The following is a 9714-nucleotide window of genomic DNA, read 5'->3' on the forward strand; positions in this document are numbered from 1 at the left end:
ACCAATACTGAAACTTAAATTTTTTTTGCAACTTGCTACGTTAATTGCGTCTGAAACCATCAGACTTCATCAGGCAACTGACCCACTGGGCTGGTCATGTGACACTTTGAGACGGCTAGGGATCGTCTTGATGGCCCGGTCCCATGCGTGAGATAAGTTGTGTCTCAGTCCCCCTTTCTTATTAAAGCCATATTATAACATTTGCTGAGGAAGACGCCCTCACTAAATTTTTAAAATTCCTTTTTTACACGATTAAATTGTACTTTATTAAACCAATATACCCTGCAAAAATCAAGACTCTAGGTGCTGTAGTTTTGTCAAAATCCGAGATTTTGAATAAAACGCCGGATCCGGTGCTTTATTATTACGATGGAATTATTAGTCGAACGCATACACGATGTTCATAACACACAGTACGTACACGGCGTGCGGGACGGTGATATACACAACAAAGGGTCGTACCACAACATGACAGAAGGAGTGGTACGTATTGGCGACATGTGCGCTGGTTGTAAATTCCAATTTTCTTTGCTTTGGCGTAGTGTTGTTCGGCTCAAAAATAAAAGGGATATATCTGACAGTAAAAGTTAACATTTTATGGCAAAGAAATGCTAATCTATTTTGTTTGAAAATGATATAATATGGCTTTAAGTGACGTCTGCTCTACTCTCTTGAGATGGCTTCCTGGATGCCTTTCCTATTATATGCCACTGTTCCTCCTTATCGAGAATCGCGGCACAATCCCATATATAGCTGGACTGTCAGAACGTGTAAAGAAACTCCTCAAAGCTTTTGGTATTTCCTCGTCGTTTAAGGGGGTACTACACCCCTTGATAAATGTGTGTATATTTTGCATTTTTCTTAAAAATAATAAAACACTGGTAACAAAGTTATGTATATTATTAGGGCAAGGAATTCAATTACTGCACTGGAATTAAAGTGACACAAGGCAAGCAGTTCGTTATTTATGATACGAAATAAGGTACCGCTAGGATGTAACTCATTTCATATCATATACGGAACCGCTTATCTTGAGTCACTGAAATTTCAGTGTAGTAATTGAATTCCTTACCCAATAATATACATAACTTTTGTTACCAGTGTGTTATTAGTTTTTGAGAAAATGCAAAAATAGTCACAAATTTACCACAGGGGTGTAGTACCCCTTAAGCCAGTGACGGTGACGGTGATTGTTCTACTGCCTATTTTGGCGAAACAAAACAAGCCTTGAAAGCTAGACTCAACCAACATAGTAGGCCCAGCACAAATGAGGCCCAGAACTCCGCCGTGTACCACCACCTTAAAGACACTGGTCATAATATTGACACCGAGGACGCAGTGATTCTTGATAAGGAGGAACAGTGGCATAGGAGAGCACCAAGGAAGCCATCTGGGAGAGAGTACAGCACACAGTGTCATCGACCCTATATCTTCATGGCAGGAATAGCCATGGTAGGTTAAATCCACAGCCACGATTAGCCATTTGGTTCAAACCTTTAAAGCTCTTTAGAACTAATAATTAGTCGAGGGACATAACTAAGGCTACTCACAATACCGGGTAATTGATCTTGGTTGTGCGTGAATAAGCTTGTATACCCCATTGAGGTCAATGGTCATCGACTTTTATACTGCCTACAGTGAGTGCAGCTGTACTACACGGTGTAGTCTATACAGGGTATTACAGGACCAACGCAATATAAAATGGTCAGATTTTGAGTTCAAAGCGCACGGCCAATTTTCAAAGCGCATTCTAGCGACTATCATATCTGTTCAACACGTATTTTCAGGTGTATGAGACCACATCTGGTTTCTTGAGAAAAATTCATTTGCGGGAGATATTCATCAATTTCTAACCCAGTATTCGAAGATTTTCGTCTGATATCAAAATCGTGCATAGCAATTCACGTGTATCGATCCCGTGTATTCATTTTAGTGTCTCTGCTGCACCAAATAATTATTAGCCAGGCGGTGTCGGTGTGCAGCAGTAAGAGTATTTTCTCTTATTCTGCATTATTTTATGGAATTTTGATGATAACATTTTAGAAAAAAGAAAAGAAAGAGTGGCCATCGGGTAAGACTTTAAGAAAAAAATTGACTATCGGGTATATTCGACTCAAAGAAGGGTCTGCATTATTTTATGTAATTTTGATGATAACATTCTAGAAAAAAGAAAAAAAAGAGTAGCCATCGGGTAAGACTTTAAGAAAAAAAGGGACTATCGGGTATATTCGACTCAAAAAAGGGTCTGCATTATTTTATGGAATTTTGATGATAACATTCTAGAAAAAAGAAAAGAAAGAGTGGCCATCGGGTAAGACTTTAAGAAAAAAAGGACTATCGGGTATATTCGACTCAAAAAAGGGTCTAATGACAGGCTCCAGTCATTTTAAAGTTAAGTGTCCTCCCCCGGGCGTCAATGACTGAAAGCATAATGTGTCTATTATTGTACATTGGCAATGTGATGACGTAGGTTGGGTTTATATGCAAAGTAATTACATAATTATCGAAATGGTTTATCAGCAAATGGTGCAGCTTCAGGACTATAAGTTTTTGCACTAATAACATGCGGGCAAATGTAACGCCCTCTAGTCTACGGTTGGTTCAGGTTCAGTTTGCCATAGCCCTCAAAAGAGCTGTAGGTGTTTCACTTGATAGCCATCCTCCTAACGCACACCATGCCGATGATACCGTTTCTTAATTCCTGATGTTGTCAACCCATTCTGACCCCCTCTTTCATTTCCGTCCCTTTATACAGGTCTCTCTGCACGGTCTCTCCGTCAATAGTCCATAGGACTAACATGACTAAGCCGTCACTACTTCATTTCCAATGTCAATTACCACTTGACCAGTTATCTCTTTATAATATCAGGAAATCCTTCCTTCTCGGGCACTCCGATGGTTTCCCTAACCAAATCGCTAATTTTCTTCTCTTCTCCACAGCCACAGTTTAATCACTTTCACATGCTCCAGAACAGAGCCTTTCCATGACAAGGCAAACAAGCACTCTAAACATATAACCATTTTTAACATTGAATGTAAATCAATGTTTATTATATTTTAATTACGTGTACAATACGAAGAAATTGACTAAATTTACCCTTTTTGGAGAAATGGTCCATTAAACTTGACATACAATTTGAAGGAATTCATACTTTCCGAAATGGTCACTTTTTAACGTGGCAACAAGTTAACGAACTGGCAACACAGATCTATGACAATATCACGTCTGGCCAAACGCATTACTGGTCGATCACGATAGGATTTCGGTTCTAAGAACTTAGAAACTTTTCTGATTTAGCGTTTTGATCATGTTTGAGCCCTCTCTAGCTAGCATTTAATTCATCAAGCTACTGGGGGGGTCCAACCTTCATGCAATTATTTTGTGTAAGCTATGATGGTTTCCCTAACCGTAACCCTAATCCTAACCCTAAGCCTATTCATAACCCTAATCCTAAACCTAACTATAACCCTAATCCTAACCCTAACCCCGGGCCCTAATCTAACCCTAACCAATCAATGACATGACAGTGCATATTTCAAGTATAAGCCTGCATTATAGCCCCAGTCCTATTGGGTAGCTGTGTTAACGTGCCTTTTGACTAAAATCATATATCGTTTTCGACAAGCAATGGATTTTTTGCTTTCAATTTCCTGGTAATGGCATTAATGGCAACCAATGTCGGTTGTTTTTTTAAATAGGAAAAATCCATGAAGGGTCGTGTCCATGAGTGGGAGGACGTAGCGCCATCATGCCGACTCTTTTAAAAGAATCAGGGCACGGTGGCGCTAGTGGTACAGGTTCTGACTCATCTGGTCACACAGGATCACAGCGTTGCGGGTTTTTCTCTCCAGGATCCGGTGAAGCACTTGAGGAGTCTATGAGTGGACCTAAAGGTACTGCATTGGACGCTTAATTTAAGTTTCACAAATACTTACTCATTTATTCATAACACTTCCTCTCATAATAGAGCATAATTCAGGTGCTAAACAACAACATGCTGTCGATCTGACTCGGACAAGCAGGCTGTCTCACGTGCCAGAACAACATGACAGCAGTTCACAGGGAACACGAAGTGATGTGCCACCAATGAACAGGCTGTTGATATAGAAAGAAAATAAGAACTATTAGACTATGAGACATGGGCATTTATCTTTCACTTCCGTAGTCCACTCTTGGGCAGAACATAAAAACATAACAAATCAAGAGTAAATATATGTCTGAATTAATATCCAAAAAGTTCCCACGTTTTACTTTACTCATTTAGGAGTTATTTGGGGTTAAAAATGAGTTTTCGTGATTTTTTCCATTTTGCCCAAAATGTCAAATATTAAAATAGCTGTAACTTTAAAAATAAATTGAGTAGAAATTTCATTTCTATTGTAGATGTTACATGTCATATGGATTTCCAACACTGGTGAATAAAAATGTCACAACACAACTCTAAAATATAAAAAAATGGCAAAAACCATATTTTTGTGCTATTTTGGCCATTTTGACCTAAAACTGTAATTTTGCATGGGAAAAAAAAATATATATATTTTCTGGATTTAAAAAATATGTCATTATATCAACCTAGTTATTCTGAACAAAAAAGTTAATGATGGTGAATGTCTGTGACCTATAGTTTTTGATCTATGGCCCTTTCAAATTCACATAATGGACTAAAATAGCATGTTTTTGTCAATTTTTCCAATATTAGGCTTAAAATGGTACTTTTTTGTATTTTTAACAAAATTTTCAGTGTTTGGAAAGTGGGAACTTCACATATATTATGGATATATTATAGTACTTTTTCATTTTAAGCTAGTTGTAGATCCACTGGTAGCTCGGTTTCCATGGCAGAAGCAATTATATCGTCAATTTTACTACTTTCAATGCAGCAAAATCATTTTAGTCATCATTTTACTGCATTGAAAGTAGATAAAATTGCTGCTACCACGGTAGCGGGCATACTAGTGGATCTTGAAATAGCTTAACATTAAAGTACAATTACATGTTCATTATTAAGTGAAGTTCCCACTTTCCAAAAACTAACGAGTTGGTTAAAATGGCCATAAGGACCATTTTGGGGTAATATTGGAAAAATTGAACAAAAACATGCTATTTTAGTCCATATGTGAATTTGAAAGGGCCATAGATCAAAAACTATAGGTCACAGACATTCACCATCATTAACCTTTTTGTTCAGAATAACTAGGTTGACATAATGACATATTTTTGAAATCAATAAAATATATATTTATTTTTTTTCCCATGCAAAAATTACATTTTTAGCTCAAAAATTGCCAAAATAGCACAAAAATATGGATTTTGCCATTTTGTATATTTTAGAGTTGTGCTGTGACATTCTTATTCACCAGTGTTAGACATCCATGTGATATGTAACATCTACAATAGAAATGAAATTTCTACTCAATTTATTTTGAAAGTTACAGCTATTTTAATATTTGACATTTTGGGCAAAATGGAAAAAATCACGAAAACTCATTTTTAACCCCAAATAACTCCTAAATGTGCAAAGTAAAACGTGGGAACTTTTTGGATACTAATTCAGACATATCTTTACTCTTGATTTGTTGTGTTTTCATGTTCTGCCCAAGAGGGGACTACAAAAGTGGAAAACCAAGGGCCGTAGAGATGCATGGCCCATAGTCTATATACTTAAATAATATACTTTTTACAGGTATTACTCGGCTGGACAATCCGTCATGGAACTCAATGCTGTCAGGGCCGCCGCTAGAGGGGGGGGGGGGGAGGGGTGGTACAGGCTGAGTCAAAAAGAGGTAAACTCATGTTTGATGGGCTTTAACTCGGGATATGTAAGGTATCTGCTAAAAATGAAAATACCACTGGAAAGAGCAATTTCTACACGTCCAAATAAAAAAAGAATTGTTGCAATTGCTCACAGCAAACTCAAGTTATACTCATTTGAATACAACCACCCATTTTTGTAGCTGCACACGGTTTCACTTCCCAAGTAGGGGGTCTACCTATTATATTGATTTGTAAGGCGCGATATTCAAATGCTAATCAAGTTCTGTGGCAGTGGTTTCGATCAATAATAATTCCTACATGTTAAAGGGCTCTTTTCAATATCAATTTTACCTCATTGCACTAAACTATAATAAAACGGGCCAAATGACAACATGGCACCACAATTTACCGCACGGGAGTGCACGTTTCTGTCGACGAAGTATCATGAAACTAAGAGTCCCACTGAAGATCAGCGTGTTTTTCGTCTCCAATTTCCTACACTTGGAGCTAACCGGGTTTCATGTAAGGGAGCAGTATATAAGAATGTGAACAAGCTCAATGTGCATGGGACGCTAAGTAACAGACAGCCGGAAGCTTCAGGCAGACCACGAACTGCTAGATCACAAGTGAACATTGCTAGAGTTAGACATGCGTTAAAGCAAGACCAAAGATCAGCTCAATCCTTTACCCAACATTCCCCAATCAAGCTTCTCCCGGATCGTTCGTAAAGACTTGAATTGGTATCCCTACAAACTATAGTACCATCATGGACTTTGTTGAATATTAATTAAAAGCAAATGTGGTCTTTTCAACAATAAATCCTGTTAGCACTTTGCTAATTCGTCGAAATTGAAATGGATGAAAATCAATCAGTCGTATGCAGCTACAAAAATGGGTGGTTGTATTCAAATGAGTATAACTTTAGTTTGCTGTGAGCAATTGCAACAATTATATTTAGACGTGTAGAATTTGCTCGTTCCAGTGGTATTTTTATTTTTAGAAGATTCCTTGCAGATCTCGAGTTACAGCTTCTCAAACATGAGTTTACCTCTTTTTGACTCAGCCTGTATGGGGGTGTGACAGTGACACCACCCCCATCGTCAACTCCGTTGGCAAAATCGATTCCGTCGTCGGCAAATCGCAGAGAAAGGGGGAGAAGGAGGAAAAGGAAAGAAAAAGAAAGAGGGGAGAAGAAAAGAGAAGAGAAGAGAAGAGAAGAGAAGAGAAGAGAAGAGAAGAGAAGAGAGAGAAGAGAAGAGAAGAGAGAGAGAAGAAAGAGAAGAAGAGAAGAGAAGAGAAGAGAAGAGAAGAGAAGAGAAGAGAAGAGAAGAGAAGAGAAGAGAGAGAAGAGAGAAGAGAAGAGACTAGAGAAGAGAAGAGAAGAGAAGAGAAGAGAAGAGAAGAGAAGAGAAGAGAAGAGAAGAGAAGAGAGAGAGAGAGGAGAGGAGAGGAGAGGGAGGAGAGGAGAGGAGAGGAGAGGAGGGAGAGGAGAAAGGGGAAAAGGATAAAAGAGAAATAGATAAGAGAAAAGGAGAAGAGGAGGAGAAAAAAGTTATATTGCACGTATATAGTATATAGGCCTATGCCCACAAAACCACACAGACAGGTCGATCGGAAGTGGGTCTTATAATATATAGGCCTGCAATTATCTTAGGCATTGCTTGTAAATAAATAAAATAAATTTTATAAAGCGCCTTTTTCCAGATCTTAGATGACTCAAAGCGCTGTAATGGTGAATCATCACAATCAGATCGCATCAACTAGGCCAGTTGCTGCCGAACGGCGCACACCTATCCGCATTTAGATTGTAACATCCACCAATTATCTGTGCAGCTCCCCAAACTCCATTGGGTGAAGGAAGTTTTTGATAACCAAACAACTAATGACCGATTTTTGCGATACAGGAGGAAACCGGAGATCCCGGAGAAAACCTGCGATGAGCGAGCATGGAATCGGGATAAACCAAGTGCACATGAGTCCTTGGGCCGCGCCGCTTGAACCCGGGACATCAGTGGCACAGTGTCATCGTCCCGATATCTTCATGGCAGAAATCGCCATGGTAACAACAACAACAAGCTGCAACAGCAGCATCACCCGGAATTTTAGGGTCAAATTCAATATAAAGTTGCACATCATCCGCGTAAAGGTGGTAATTGATGTTATAACGGCGGATGATTGCTCCCATTGGATAAGTGTACATTGTAAAAATTCCCGGGCTGATGCAAGACCCCTGTGGAAGTCCATAAAGCAGAGGAAGGCTTTCAGACATGGCTCCTGACACACAAACTTGGTGATCTCTTTTGGTGAGATAGGAGGCAAGCCATGCCTGCGCTGTTTCAGTAATGCCATAAACGCTGGTTAGTCTGTTGATAAGAGTAGGGTAGTCCACCGTGTCGAAAGCCGCGCTTAGGTCCAGGAGGACCAGGAAGACGGCATGCTTTCTGTCGATGGCATTCAGAATATCGCTCCTTACTCTGAGTAGGGCTGTTTCAGTACTGTGCGATGGTTTATATCCTGACTGAAATGGTTCCTCTAAGTCATTAATAGCAAGATGAGATCTGATCTGAGGAAGAACTACTTTCTCCATGATCTTTGAAAAGACCTTTATATTGCTAACAGGTCTGTAACTTTTGAGTTTTGAGTCCATGCTTGGTTTCTTGATTATAGGTGTCACAATGGCTGATTTTAAGTTCATTGGAAAACTTCCCAGAACAAGGGACCTGTTTATAATGCTCGTAAGTGGGGCGATAAGCGTGTCAGTAACTGATTTTAGCAACCAAGTAGGGAAAACATCCAAAGTGCATTGTTTATTGGGAAAGGGTAGGTTGAATCCACCGCCACTCACGGCCATTTTGTTCCGACCTGTTTAATAGTTTTGAGCTAATGAGACGCATAATGGGCCGAAGGACATCTGACTAAGGCTACTGACAATAGCCCGGTGACTGACCTCGCTGTGAGTGAGCGAGCATGGTACGCCATAGGTCATCGCTTTTAGACTACCTCCACTATTGGCCTATACACTGCGCTATATAGTTCGGCACATATAAAATCAGAATTATTGTCAGTTTTTGAGTTCAAGACGCAAGCTTCTTTCTCAAGACGCAAGCTAACGACTATCATATCTGTTCAACACGTATATTCAAGTGCAAGGAACCACATCTGACTTCTTTAGACGAAATCATTTACGGGAGATATTCATCATTTTCTACCCCGGTATCCAAAGATTTTCGTCTGAATATCAAAATCGTGCATAGCACATTCACGTGTATCGATCCCGGGTATTTATTTTAGTATCTCTGCTGTACCAAGTACTTATTAACCAGGCGATGTTAAAAAATATCACTTATGAGGTATAATTTACCCGATTTTGAATTAGTATTGTTGGCAGTAAGATAAGTCACAGAATTATTGGGAAGGTACCTCACATTAAAATTCCCAGGTTACAGACTCTTTACCCCATACTTGTTGCCCATGCAAAACTGGTCCAGAAAAACCATATGAGAATCTCTCCTTTTCTTAGTGGGGCTTCCCTCATTTTAAACCGGTCTAATGCAACACCATTAACATTTTCAGCGAAGTAGTGCAAGGGCAGCGTGTTCACTTCCCCCGAATGGAGTCTGATTAGGAGCAAATTTTGACGTTTTAACGTCCCCCCCGAATGACCAACAAAAGTGGGGGATGGGGGCCACTGTTTAAATGTACCTCCTTTTGAAGCACAATGACGACCAACACATATATGTAGAGATCGTACCGGGATCTCTCTTCATATTCTGCCAAGAGCAAACTCACTTAGGCCTACAAATGAATGAGAAGGGATTTCCCCAAAGGTTTCATGAAATATCTCTTAAGGCCTAATCTTGTGGTTGTTGATAAGGTCAAACTACTTGGAGTTACCGGTATCATTGATAAGGAGTGACACATTTTAAATTTTTTTTTAATTTTTGATATATAACAGTCCT

This window comes from Amphiura filiformis, chromosome 18, assembly GCF_039555335.1.
Source record: "Amphiura filiformis chromosome 18, Afil_fr2py, whole genome shotgun sequence".
NCBI classification, from domain to species: domain Eukaryota; kingdom Metazoa; phylum Echinodermata; class Ophiuroidea; order Amphilepidida; family Amphiuridae; genus Amphiura; species Amphiura filiformis.